This window comes from Euprymna scolopes, chromosome 11 (assembly GCF_053919585.1).
Source record: "Euprymna scolopes isolate OS-2025 chromosome 11, ASM5391958v1, whole genome shotgun sequence".
NCBI lineage: Eukaryota > Metazoa > Mollusca > Cephalopoda > Sepiida > Sepiolidae > Euprymna > Euprymna scolopes.
In genome coordinates this window covers 92,239,819-92,255,236 of record NC_136492.1, presented here as the reverse complement: position 1 = coordinate 92,255,236, position 15,418 = coordinate 92,239,819, and the positions used below count along the sequence as shown (strand labels likewise).

At 32.9% G+C, this 15,418-nt stretch overlaps 1 protein-coding gene across 1 annotated transcript in view; it reads right to left on the bottom strand.

The window, feature by feature from the left end:
* The window catches only part of LOC145287963 (transmembrane protein 126-like), a 158,715-nt gene extending 144,688 nt beyond the window's left edge, over positions 1 to 14,027 (bottom strand). The window contains exon 1 of the mRNA XM_080135933.1: positions 13,920 to 14,027. The gene's annotated coding sequence lies outside the window, so the exon portion shown is untranslated. The remainder of the gene's footprint in view (positions 1 to 13,919) is intronic.
* Between the last annotated feature and the right edge of the window lie 1,391 nt (positions 14,028 to 15,418).

Sequence of the window (15,418 nt, the reverse complement as noted above, 5' to 3'; positions counted from 1 at the left end):
GTTCAAATGTGGGCTATGTTTTTATGTGACTAACAAGAAGGGTCACAGAAGGCATTCTGTGTTTATACTAAAAAATTTGTCAAAAAGTTGTAAAATAAAAACGAAGGTGCCGTATGATCTAAGCAAGTAATTCAGACGATGGCAAGTAACATAGACCTCAGAATGGCAACTATGGAGAAAATGCTGAACAAGAATATTTGTTACTCCTTATGCAAAAATCACAAGAGTTAACTAATCACTATCAATCGCAAAGCAAACCATTTCACAAAGGCCAAGGAACTCAAAGGTCAAACACATATTCAAACCAGGAATGCTCTGGTTCTTCTGACAAGTTGTAAAACATGCAGAACAACAGGTACTCAATCTACAGTCTGCATGAAGTTCTGCATTTCATGAAGACCAAATTCCCTCAAACTGTGACAATTTTTAGGAGTGTTTCTAATAAAAGCTATGTAATGCATTCCCACATCTGCACAATTTTGATGATTATGTTAAATTGTTATCTACTCTTGTCAAGTGCTGGGTGGGAAGTAGCTGCAGAAAAGCCATACACATGGAAGCAAGACTCGGTTCCAAGTTATATTGTCATAAAAAACAGAAGTAGCTATCTGAGAACTTCCACAACTTCACCCAGCAACTTGCTTGATTGCAACTCCATGGACAATTATGTGTGGGATGCATTTGAGAAAAAACACCAACCTAGCTACCTGCAACACCAAGGTTAAGCTGACTGCCAGGTTTTAATGGGCATTTGGCCCAGGAACCACTACTGAATGCGCAGCACAATGGTCATTTAAGAAATTTCCTGGCAGCAACAAGTCTTGGAGTTGATGAGCATAGAAGTTGGCCATGGGATGTTGACAACGATCAAAAGTCTTAGTCAAAGCCAAACAACGCACAACAGTTTGAGAACTTGCTTCTGAATTGGACGTACTGTATATGAGAATTTCCAACCACTTGAAAGTGATTGGAAAGACAAAACACAGAATAAATGGGTGCCTCACGAATTGAGCGACAACCAAAAGAAACGCTGTTATGAAGTGGAATCTTCCATTCTTTTATACAACAAGAATGACTTGACTGGGTTGTGACTTGCAATGAAAAGTGGGTTCTTTATGACCACCGACGATGCTCAACTCAGTGGTTAGACACCGATGAAGCTCCACAACTCTTTCCGAAGTCAGAGTTGCACCAAAAGACTTATCCATTCAAATATTTTTGAGTGCAGGCAAAATCATTACAGCAAAGAAGTTCTGTCAACAAATGGATGAAATGCATCAGAAACTTTCACAACACCCAGCATTAGTCAATAGAAAAGGCCCAATTCTCCTCCATGACAACAGACCCAGCATAAGTTGAACAAATTGGGCTACGAAACTCTGCCTTATCCGCCATACTCTCCAGACCTCTCACCTATCGACTATCACTCTTTCAAGCATTTCAATAATTTTTTATGAGCTTCTAAAACCAAAACGATATTAAAAACACCTGCAGCAACTTCATCGCCACTAGAATGCAAAATTTTTATGTTACTGGCATAAATACACTTGTTTTGTGTTGGCAAAAGTGTTGATTCTGATGGTGCATATTTCGATCAATAAATTTTTATCTGAGCCGAGATATGTTCATCTGAATTTCAAAATTAAAAACCGTAAGAACTTTCTTGTCAACCTGATTTGTTATAGTTTTTGTTAATTAGCCAGTTATGATCAGGTTGGCATGGTGATACATCTGAAGTCAGTGTAATGCAAAATGATAACACTAATTAGATTACTTCTGTATTTCCTTATGGTGTAATGGTTGTGGTAAGAGTAGTTGTGAGTGAATGAGAGTTATCTCCCTCAACTTCCTCTTTGACATGAGTAATCAAAGCAGATATAGGCAAGCAGACTAAATCTAAAAATCCATGAAATTGAATGAAAACAATTTTTTTTTTCTTAGATGAATCAGTTTGAGTTGGAAATGATTGGTAAAATAGTTTTCAGTGTGTAGCATCTGTTAAAGCTATACGTGTCAATCAAATAGAAGAAAATCTTGTATATATATATATATATATATATATATATACATATATATATATATATATATATATATATATATATATATATATATATATATTGGCATCTATAAAAATTATCACATACCTTTTATATACTATCATACAATCCTGGAGTTTAAGCTAAAACATTCTTTTCTTTGTAAATTTTAGTGCACTTTTTTCTATTTAAATTATCTTCCATAATGACTGCTCCCTCCATTAATAAAAATGTAAAGAACGTGGTAGCATAAATTCCCAAAAGTTAATTCATTGTGAAGAAATAGCCCAAGTTATGAAGGTGAAAGGATTAAATGATAATCCTTGATTATAATCTTCCGATTAAAAAAATGTAAATATCTGTTGGATGTCAGAAGACATTTTCGTTTATAAAAGGTTAGACACGAACATAAAGAATTTAAATTTATTCTTCAGTGGTTTCAGATATTAAAAGATCATTATTTTTGGCTTCTTATAAAATGCATGAAATCGCAAAGACTAATCCTCATTGGATTTCTTTAAAGTGTACATTAGATTTTATCGCTCTTGCAATTTCATTTGCATATAAAACATGTTTGTTTCTTTTACTTGTTTTTTTAAACAAATAATATTATTGCTACTTTTTTCTGTTGGGATGATGCTTGGAATTAATAATGCAGATTCATTGAAATTTCTTTTTAATGGACGAAATCTAAAGAATTTGATTTTAAAATAAGAAAGTGATACACAATAATCCCCCCTCTCTCCCTAATAAAGGAAGACTACTCCTTAATCACAGACTTTCTTTTTGTTTTGGACATTTTCATTGTGTGTTATTTTCTTATTTGCTTTGTTTTGCTGGAATCAGAATTTTTACCGATTCTAATTCATAAATCAATTACTTTGCTCAGATACTGTTCAGACTGTCTAATTTTTCTTTGTTTTGTCGTACCATGTTATTGGCAGTAAATAACATGCAGTTTACTTTAAAAATAATTTTGTCCAACCCAGACAACTGGGAAAATGGAAACATTTTTATTTTTTTTGTTTTCTGTTTTTTTATTTCCTATGGAAATGGCTTCAGACAATGTATGAAGCCACTTGATGTAAACAGCTAAAATGAACGAAAGATGATTACTGCAAAGAAAGAAGATTCCTATTGACCTTAATTTTGAAAAGACCAAGACTATATGTAGGAGGAAAACAGCAATCAGGAAGAGATTTCCATAAGACTGCAGTTCTTGGGAAGAATCTACTGGAATAGGAAGTCAGGGTAGCAAAACAGCAAGTTTGTGAAGACAACTAGACCAACAAGTCAAACAAGCTAGAACACAGGAAGCAGAGAATAGATCAGACAGTTTTAAAGAATACACACCATAATAGTATTTATAGAAAAGACTGAGACTAGCAAGATCATGTTTATGAGAGTATGCAGAAAAAAAGAAGAGGAGAGCCAATTTAATCACAGATATGTTTCTGAAGCTTATGAAAAACCTTCAAATAGGCCGAAATTCACCAGGCCAAATATGACATTAGTATTCCATATAGGATTTGATAGTACATTTGTAGAGAAAGAGAATAAATTTGGGTGTGAGAAAGTGGTTAGAGTTATAGAGAGAACTGACTTCACAAGAAGAAGCAAAAAATTACTGACAACTTCTACTGGGTAATGGATGATGGAATGAGAATAAGCTACACCTGTGGATGAAATAAAGAATTCCATTCAATGTAAATTTCTGAGCTCAACAAATTGCACCTGAAAATGTTCAGAGGCTACATCAGGCAAAACATGTGTGAACATCGAAAATAGTCTGAAGAGTCATAATAGAAATTGGTGTAAGTTTTATTTTCAAAATGTTAAGATAATAAATCTTGGGAGTTTTGCAAGTATTTTTTGCATTTAATAATTTTTTTTTAAATCTGTTCTTTGAAATTTACATTTTAATTTTATGTGTACTATTAACACGTTATGGTGTTTGGGAGCTTATCTATTCATACATAGAGACAATTGGTTGACAAAAAGGCATAGGCAGATTACACATTATTAAGGCAGTAGGCGTTTTATAATGCAAATATCAGAGTTCGAATCCCATGTAAATCTAAAGGATTTTTTAAAATTGTTTAAGTATTTTATAAACTGAAGAAATTAACATACATAAATATTATTTTTAAACTAAGTGAACTTTAAAAAAACAGCAACAAAGATAGAAAACGTATTCAGCATTAATTCAAATCAAATGAAGTCTTCTAAAAAAATGTTTATATTTTTTACAAAAAAATCAATACATAAATACATTCATTACTCTTTTATGCAAATACGAAGTATTTATTTCACAAAATTCCACTAGTATTTTTCTTCATTCTAGTTATAAAGTGATAGACACAGGATAAAGTCGGAAATTTAGAGACACAGATATGATAGAGACACTATTAAAAGAACGTGTATAAGCTAGTATTCTTTTTAATTTTTTGCCCCGTAGACTTGTCACAATTATAATTATGTGGTTTCTCTCTCTTAGTAGTTCTGGCCTGTTTAGTAGAAGGGCTGCCTAAGTACCTAGAATGCCTGACATCTCTACAGAAATGAAAATAAAAACATAGCTGCCAGCCTGATATTTATTGATTTTTAACTCCTTTTGAAGACATAGCATCCCAGAACATAATTTTCCATATTCAATTGGGGACACTGTAATTCCATCCGGCCTCTTTCCATCAAAGCTGTCCAAACTAATACTAACATCTAAAGTTCATTGAATAATGTTATTGATAAGATGGTTGTGAAATTGTGGAAAGATAAGATAGGGTAAGGATTCATGCAATAGAGTGATTACTGAGCGATGAGGAACTTATGAGAAGATGGAGAATGACGACCAAGTTTTAACACTTGTGGTGTTGGATATTTGGACAGTGTGCGCAGAGAAATTACTTTTGACAAAAGCGTGCACCTGTATTACCAAAAGTACCAAAAGGTCATTTGAATAAAAATTATGAACTTGACTTCTTGTTAATACTTAGGCCATGTTTACAGAGAGATCGTTTTGACAAAATCTTAAACCTGTAAGAACAATAATATTTATCAAATGTACCAAAAGGTTATTTGAATAATAAGAAGCGTTCAACTCTGTACATAGAGGAACAATGGCAATCATCTTAAAGGCATATGACATTCCAAACGAAGTCATTAATGCTATCATGATACTGTACAAACACATTCAAGCAATGGTCAGATCGCCAGATGGAGACACTGAATTGAAAATTATGAACCCGACTTTTTGTTAATACTTAGTACAGAGATCGTTTTGATGAAAGCTTAAACCTGTAAGAACGATAATAGTTATCAAATGTACATCTTGTTAATACTTAGTACAGAAACATCTGGAGGAATGTCATCTAAATCCGCAGCTTTATAATTTTTGGTCTTCTTTAGTGCAGCTAGAAGTTCCTCCATTATAAAATTAGCAATACACATGGCCGATAAAATGCTTTGGATAATCACAGATTTCAAGGGGTTTCTGCTAAAATAGTCATATTTTACAAACCAGAGCACTTTATGTCTTCAAAATACCACCGTTTTGTTCGGAAATGAATATACTTTCAAATGAATTAATAAATAATAATGTACATTGTATATTTTTAGACTTTTAAGTAAATAAAGTGATAAAAATGTGAATATCATAAAATGGCGTTTTCGGTAAGATTTTGTAACGACCCCCCCCCCTGATTTCTAAACACTTGTACCACATTTCTGAATTTTTTTTAAATGAAATTAGCCACAAGAGATGTCATTTTTAATAGTTTCGAGTGCCCAAAGTTCATTTGACCACTCGTTTTTTTTGTTGTGTTAAAAAAAAGATTTCAAAATGGCTAATATGAAAAATTTTTTTTTTAATTTTCTTCGGACACCCACTATCAAATAAAGCAATCTTTTCACTATGTTTATTCGTTAAAAAGATAATTGGACAGTTTTTTTCTCTAGTAGTACGTAGCAATTCAATTTAAAAACACGATATCCAAAAAAAAAATCGTTATGAATTCGAACCTAGACTGATGTAGTAATATTAGTAATAGCATCAGCAACAGAGATAGTATGGCGTAAACAGACGTTTTTTTTGTTGTTGATTTTCTATTCCAGATCGATTTGTTTTTTTATTGAAAATCTGGTTAGAAAAACAATTTCTTACATCTTTAGTTAGAGCTATTTTGTTATCAGCCATATGAACATTTTAAAAAAATTGGATAGTAGTCAAATTTTAAAATATTCAAACAACCAAAGATGTGAAATACGATTGTTTTGATTCACGTGTACAAGTGGTACACTAGGTGTATCAGAATTTTTTGGGAATTTTTGACACCCCTAACACAAAACTGCAAATAAAATATAAAAAAACTTGTAATTTCTCTTTTTTAAAGTGGGTTGTTTATTTTCTTTATGGAATATTCTTCCAAAATAAACTATTAAAGTTGTTTGAAAAATAATAGAAATATTATTTTTCTATTTTTTAAAAAACAGTGTTTACAAAGTGCCTGCGAGCCTTCATGCAGCCATTTTTTTTTTACGTAATGAAATCAATTGAATTTTACGAGTTAAATTTTTTTCAATTTTTAAACTTTAAAAATCTATCAAAATTTTTCTATTGGTTCAAGTTTTACGATATTTTCAGGGTCAATGTGAAATTTTATGCTCTTTCCAATAAACCAAATATAATATTTTAGACGTTTTTTTAAATTCACCCCCCCATTTTGAAATGTCTATTAAAATGAAAATAATTTACTCACCTCAAATTGAAGATAAAAAATCAATAAATAAAATAAGCTAATTTAAAACAAAAAAGAACAGTTATTAAAACAAAAAAGAACAGTTATTTGCAAATTTACCTGTAAACTCCAAAGTTTAAAACTTTAAAAAAAAAAAAAACATGTTGAATTTTTTGTGTTTTTTTTAAGTGAAATCTTATAATCTTGTTATATTGTTCAGAAAATTTTGTACAATTACGACAATTTTTTCTATTTCATTCAATTTTTTTTTTAGATATTTAAAAAAAAAATCACTCCATAAAGAAGAAATAAAATATATTAAATAAAAAACTCATCTATTTCTTTAAGAGAATAATAAAAAAAATCGGTAGAGTATTTTTTTTTTTTTAACGGCAAAAACTGATAAGTGAAATGGGATCATTTTTTAACTATGGTGGCCCATTTTTACTAACTTTTGTTTACAGCACGCAATAGAAAGAAACATTAATTCTGGCGCTTAAAGCCACTGAAGATGTCAACTTGAAGAAAAGCAGACATTTGTCTCCCTTTATTTCAACTATGAAACACATCTGATGTCGCGTTTTTTTGAATCCTATGCTTAAAAATGTATTTTATTTAAAAAGAACATGGAATATAAAATATAAATACGGATAAATTCTTAACAATGAAGAATGGAAGTACCCATTGATTAGTATATTTTTATAGATAAGTGATTTTTTGGAATGTATATATATATATATATATATATATATTATTATCGAAGTAAGTTAAAATTCGTTGATTTTCTTTAAATCTTTTTTAAAGAAAACCGATTTAAAAAAAACAAATGTTGCATAATTTGCTATTAAACCTGTTATTTTTAAAAATTTGGTATTTGCTCCTTTAATTGAAAAAAACATTAGGGTTTGAATTATATTTTTCAAGTAGTTATAAGCTTCGAAAAATAGGAGGTCGAATTATTCAAGTTTTTATCACGCATTTTTAATGGCGATTTCTGACACTGCTAGCAATACACACTTCTAATTTTCGTCTTTTAAAAATGTTTTCAGTGAATTATTATCGAATTGAAACTAATCTACCCGATTATTAAAACAAAAATCAATATTTAAATATTTGTAGGAAGTGCTCAGTTAAGAAATAAAAACGGTATAAAAAGACATGAAATGTAATTAAAAATCCAAATAAAATTAATTCAAAATCTTTTAACAATTTGTCAGCTTTAGCAAAAAGTTGTTTCTATTTTTTATATTTAAATAGGTGGGACAAAAAATACTTGATATTTTTCCACGCGTCATGTTTTCTGTTAGAGTGACGTCACTTTTTTAAATAACATTTTTGTCTATTTGTCGTAATTCTTGTAAAATTTCACAATGGGTATCAAACCCCCTCTTAAAAATAAAAACAAAAGAACTCGCTTAATCCTATGTCTAAATTTAGGTACGAGTGGCATGCCTCCTCCTAAAACATTTAGCCTTAACAATAACGCTAAGTACAAGTGGCAGAGCTCCCCACTAAACAAACTTCCTCTGTAAGCTCATAAGCATAAAAAAAGCGTAAAATTGTTTAAAAAAAGTGCACATGATTAATCTTCCATAAAAAAATAAATTGGTCAACTGTCCTAAAACGATAGGATGGTCTTGAAATGGTGAATTATTTTACATTTATGTGAAACCAACCCCCACTCTAAATTCTAAAATTGTTTTTGTTTTGTTTCTATCAAATCTTCAGGATGTTTATACATAATTTTCCTTAGCCCTATCATTAACCCAAAGTCAGAGTGACAACCTCCCCACCTTCTCATAATTGCCCAAAGACCCTGTTAAAAACCACACATAATCGCCTTTTAGAAAACAAACAAACAAACAAAAAACACCCAGGATTTATCTATCATAGGAAGGGGGGGGGGATAACTGCTCTAAAACGCTAGAATGATTCTAAATGGGAAATCATCTTACATTAAATTCTAAAAGAATTTTTATTTATCTTTTATTAAAGTTTTTCAAGTTGTTCACATGTAATTGTCTATAAAGGTACAATCACATATTTTGGAGAGAGCTAACAGAAGGTATTAATCTACAATAATACCAAAGAAATATTGCAATATATTGATTTTTAAACCAGTCCTAGATTTCAATTTCAGTTTTTGGCACATAAAATGCATTACAATTCAACTTCTTTTCTTTTAATGGATACATGGCATTTTTAAGGAATTGCAGCATATTTATGTGCATTTATTGCAGATTATTTGGAAACCATTCATTTCTGGAGATTTTTCAGTAGCATATTCGGATTCCTTGCACAAAAATACACTTATATGGTAAATTTCATTGCTTAGTCTTGTGTTTTAACAAAGATATAGCATTTTTACTGAAAAAGTAATGTAAAAAATGACAAAACGCATATGGTTTTAAAGTGGAAAAAATATCCAAACGTGTGAGGCACAAAAATAGCCATAACTTTCTTAATTTTAATTAGATTTTAAAAATTTAAAAAGATTCTTTCTTAGCTCATCAAGCTCTTTCTATATATACCAATATTGAAATATTTTAAGCCATTTAAATTTTTTCATGTGTATTGCTAATAAAATCTCCTTTCTTAGTATCAAGTTCTTGTTCAATAATTGGCTGAAATGGTTGGCCTGCCACTACTGGTTCGTTTCCAAGTAGCTTTTCAAAGTGTCCCTTCCATTTTGACCATGTATTTTCCGGGGTGTATACCTTTAGCTGTCTGGAAGACAGGTGGCTTTAATGCAATGTTGTATATAATCAAGAGGTTACACATGTGTGGAGAGAAGGCTGCATATTTCCCTTCTCCAACAAAGGTGGCCTAAGCATAACTACCACTACGGAGAAATAACGCCATGCTTTTCAACCATATCCAACCAAAGATCGAAAAAGTGCTCAGAAAGAACCAGAATGGGTTTAGGAAGAGTCGCTTAACTACTGGTCAAATTCTTACTGTCAGGAATCGAATTGAAGAAGTCAGAGCCAAAAAGCTTGAGGCATCATGCTCTTTGTAGATTTCTCCAAAGCGTTCAACTCTGTACATAGAGGAACAATGGCCATCATCTTAAAGGCATATGGCATTCCAAACGAAGTCATTAATGCTATCATGATACTGTACAAACACATTCAAGCAATGGTCAGATCGCCAGATGGAGACACTGAATTTTTTGACATTCGCACCGGGATTCTTCAAAGAGACACTCTTTTCTTTTCATTGTCTGTCTTGACTGTGTACTTCACACCTCTGTTGATATACGCAGCACACTGGGTTTCACCTTAAATGAATCCAGAAGCAGATGCCATCCATCAGCACACATAACTCATGCAGATGATATTGCTCTGATCATGAATAACACTACTGATGCACAAAAACTGTTACATGAGCTAGAAAAGTCTGCAAATTACATTAGTCTTTACGTTAATACAAATGAGACAAAGTTTATGACTTTCAAGGAGGAGGAGGAGATCAAAGTTCTAGATGGAACAACGTTGAAAAAAGTTATTGAGTTTACGTACTTGGGCAGCAACATAGGTTCCACAAAGAGAGATATTGAAATTCGCATCTCAAAAGCATGGGCTGCATTAAATAAACTGCAATCAATATGGACTTCAAGGTTAACTGACAAACTGAAAAGGCAGTTCTTCAGAGCAGTGGTGGGGTTTGTCTTTGTTTCTGGTGATACAACCTGGACACTCACCAAAACATGGAAAAGAAAACTAGATGGCACATACACCCGCATGCTACGAACAATGTGAAATATGTCTTGGCAAGATCATTCAACGAAGCAGCAACTTTATGCCAACCTACCTGCTGTATCTACTACCATCAGGGAGCGACATGTACAATTTATCACTGCTAGAGAAGCAAGCAAGAGCTAGTGAGAAATGTATGGCTGTAGACTCCACGGCATGTGCACATGAACATAGGACAACGTAGATCCATATACATCCAGCAAGTTGCACATGATGCCAACTGTGATCCTGAAGATTTGAGGCAACTGATGGAAGACAGGGAAGTCTGGAGATAGAGAGTCACATTGGTCCGGGCAAATAGTCCAACCAGATAGATACAGGAACATCTTATTACAGAGACATCTTGTTAATACTTAGTGCAGAGTTAGACAAAAGCGTGCGCCTGTAAGAACAATAATAGTTATCAAATGTACCAAAAGGTCATTTGAATAAAAATTATAAACCTGACGGGAAACGATGTGAAGAAGCAACAAACTTGAAATTGTCAGAAAAAAAATGTTACTAGTATGATGTTTAAAAGATCATTTTCAGCAAAAGGTTACACAGGTGTGATCAAAGGCAGATCATTCCAGTGAACGATGATAGCCAAAAAAAACACTAGCGGTGTGGTCACAAATGCTTATATAATAACAATTGAAAAGGATGTTAACAATTTTGGCCAAGAAGAATGAAATCAGCAGATTTCTGCAAGTGCATCTCTCTTTTAACAACCAGCCATAAATGTGATTGAGAATAAAGAAATATATTTTTATACATCAATGTGTTCTTGTTCTTTTAAACACAGCAGAAATACAATAGTGAGAATGGTCCATAACAGAAATCTGTGGGCATTTGAAAACGCTAGGCATGTAAAAGAAGAAAGAAGTCTTTATTCATGAATTCTTTATTTGCCCAATCAACTCTGATGTTCTCACTTCCTTACTCCTCCTACACCTCTCATCATCCTTCACAGACTCTCTGCCTTCTTTGAATTTCTCATGCTATTCAAAAACTGATGCTCAATTCATGCAAGATAGTCCAAAAGCAGTCTGAAGCATTCCACACGTTTCTGTGGCAGTTTTCCAAATTTAAAACAGAATTTTATTGCATATATTTTTTCTAAATATTCGCACGTTCAGATTGCGTTTTGGAAATTCACCAGCTGTGATACTCAGGCTTTAGTAGGATGTATTCTAATTCCTGCTGTAGCTGCTCATTAGAACCTGAAATCATAAAAATCAATCAATCATCTCATAAGATGTATAACAATAACATACTGAATTTTCAAGTCTATAACAATTTTAAATGCCTGTACAAAATATGTCTGGAAACTTATTTAAGGTACATAAAATATACATAGAAGATACTGACAACTCTGTAGCAAATAATGTCGGTTCCCTCTATCAAGCTACCAAACTTCTAACATCTGACGATATCATATCTCCACCAAGTTACGATTTGCCTGTACATGGAGCATTCTTGTTGCTATGTCTGGGCTAGTGCACCAACCACTAGCCTCTCTTGGACAGGGTGATAAAGGAATTTCTAATCTAGTAAGTCCTTCACTGGTAACCAAGCTCCCGCCTCTGTCACATCACCATTGTATTGTATCTCTGTGCTGGTTTTATAAGTACTTTGAGAAAAATTTGTCCTAATAAACTTAGTGCACTTATATCCCCTCAATGTAAATAACTCCGACTAGCAGCAAAATCCCACCCCTTCACTGTGGAGGTCCACAGATGTCGGAAGATTTTCCACTTTAATTGCTTCTTTCCTCAGAAAGCTTGCCTTTGGAATTCTGACCCTGCCCCCTGTTTCTCTGATGCTACCAATATGGCAAAATTTAAATGTAATGTGAAAAACATCTTGCTGACCAACTCTGCACTCAGGTTGCCCACCCCTATAGATCTAGATTATCGTGACCCCACATTACATAATACAAATTACTCATCTCAATAAGAATTCCAGTTAATTAAATAGTATACTTGCTTGTTTTGCATATAATTTTAATTCAAAATGAAGGCATTTTTAATGCCTTCATTTTGAATTAAAATTATGTGCAAAACTGATCCACAGACTAAATTTAAAAATCATTGTGTTTTTGTTGTTATTTCTCTCATTTGTGGAGGAGGAGGGGGGTATCAGCAAAATAAAAATTTCAAACTATTTGAGGAAGGGGGGATTAGCAAAGTTTTGGTGCAAAGACAATATTACGTACTTCTTTGTCAAAAATAACAATATATCCAAAAATTACGAAAATTCATTGAGTAGAACAAATGACAATTACTATGTGTTTTGGTAAAAAAATAAAAAAAATGTCTATCGCTACAAATGTCGATGTAATCTAAATTTTGCGTCCTGAGTGATGTCGGATGTCCCCTATGTGTGAATTCTTCACTGTCTACTGCTCAACATCTAAGAAAAAATACAATTTTCCCCAATTTTCTGTAAAAATTACTTTTAACTATAACTTTCTACTCTATGAATTTTCGTAATTTTTGTATATATTACTAATTTTTAAAAAAACGATTAATTACGCAATACTGTTTTGCTTAAAATGGCATTTTTTATTTTTAAATCGATCTGTCGACCCTATCTCCAAAATTTGTAATAGTAGCCAAATGGGTACATAGGGCTTCTTTTTTGTTGTTTGTTTGTTGTTTGTTTTAGGAGGGGAGGGGCAGAATGCGATAGATTTTTGGGGGTTGTTTTTCGGGCCACGATCGTCATTTTGGTTTTGCATTCGTATGCTTTGACATTGTCTTCCTTTTTACATTTTTCTTTCCGCGGCTTTTAATTCGTAAACTGCTTAGGCCATTTCCGATTTGTCCCTTAAACTGTAATGAGAAACATTTGGACCGTTATACCTCCCAATAAAAGCCTTAAAAATTCTTCAGGGGAGGGGTTCAAAATATCTGTAACCTTGTCTAAGTATTTTAGTAAAAAAAAAAAATAAATAAATAAAAAAAAATTTAAAAAAATCACTAATAATAACCTTTAAAACCGGCATGTTTAAAATTTAACTGGCATGTTTAAAACGGTGTTTTATAAAGCGACAGTATATAAAAGCTACGCACAAACACAACAGGTGAAACAAAGATATTTTCATTTTATTTACGCAAGCAAATGAAAAATTTATGGCGAGAAGTTTATGAATGAATGAAAACTAATAATTTTCCGAGTCGTGCCGTGCGTGCGCGTGCGGCCCGTGGATGCGCTCAAGGAGAATTTTCAAATTTAGAGGTGAAAGAAAATAAATGAAAGTAGTAGCCGGTATCAACAAATAAAAGATCGGCATGTCTAAGTCACGTACACATTGCTAATAATCAAATCGAGTATGTGAAAACTATAACTAATAAGGAATGACAAATTTAATCTGTTAAATTCATAAAATCAAAACATTCTCGACTCACCAATTAATAAACACATGGACATGAAATCAACACAGGAAGCGGAAGTACGCTTTGCTGTGTCATTGCGCATGCGTAAAATCTAAACAGAAGCAGCCGACAGTGGGAGGAAGATAACGCGATTTAAAATGGAGAAGGAAATAAAAATAAAATCAGCATTACAGCGAAACTGATTATAACTTTTTTAAAGATGAAAATAAATAAATAAATGCTACTGCTGCTGCTGCTGATGATGATGATGACGATGACGACGACGACGATGATGATGATGACGACGATGACGACGACGATGACGACGACGACGACGACGATGACGACGATGATGATGATGATGATGATGATGATGATGATGATGGAAAACAAAGCTTCTTTCTTAGAACTGCACGCCTGTGGAACTGTTCCGTCTGCCTGCTTCCCACCTGACTACAACTTGGATGTCTTTATGTCCAACGTTAACAAATGCCTAATGAACCGCCCTCTTAAGTAAACACTTCATTAAATCTCCACACTAACGTACTGTACTTGCTATAACCCTTATCCCTGAGTGGCTTCCGGGCCTTGATAAGTGGTGACCACTGTGTAAAAAAAAAAAAAAACTACAGAACAACGAATGCCATTTCTACCTTTTTTTTTTGTTGTTGTTGTTAATTTACGTGGGATTGGAAAATTAAACTCCTTTCGAATTCCAGCCTTTATTCTGCTCTCAGTCAGAGCAAGAGATTTTCTTTTCAATTGGAGATGTTTTATTTTTTCTCTTGAATCCAGAATGTCCCATTTTCAGGAGGCGAATATACCTACACATTAAAACTGATTTTGTTTCTAACTTTACCCTCTTGGGGAGGAAAGTAAATAGCAGTTAGAAAATAGAAAATTTTCCAAACTATGAGTTCCTATTTACAATGCCTCCCCACGGGACAGAGTTAGACACCGTGGTCGTTTTTTAATGTGGAGAAAAGGAACAGAAATAAAAATTGTCTCAGTCGTGAAGGATTTCTCCTCCACTGACAGAGAACAAAAAATTGAATTGTAGCATCTGAGGAACAGATTTTATTTAGTGCTTGGCCCCGGCTCTGGCATTATCTACTACCAGAGCCTCATTTGGGGTCCAAGTCACTTAGGTACAAGAGCAAGTAGGGGGAGTTGGAGTGGATGATTATCTAATCTACTTTTTCTAGGTCTTTATTTAAGCTTTATTATTGGCCTAAACTAAGTACTCTCATCATAATACCTCATTCTCTCCATGGCGTTTATCTACTTAAAATCAGCTTACATGATGGACTTTATTTACAATTGTCTGGAAAATAAAAGAAAAAAACATGTATTTACAGCAAAAACCAAAAAACAAAACTTCTTTAATTAAAATATAACTAAAAATCAAAAGGAGGTAAGATGAGGGGAGGGGGACAAGCTAGAATACACTAAAAAAACAGAAAAAAAAAATAACTAAATAAAATATCTATGGGGACGGGTTAGTAAGGGCCCTCCCTACCTAATTCTAATTA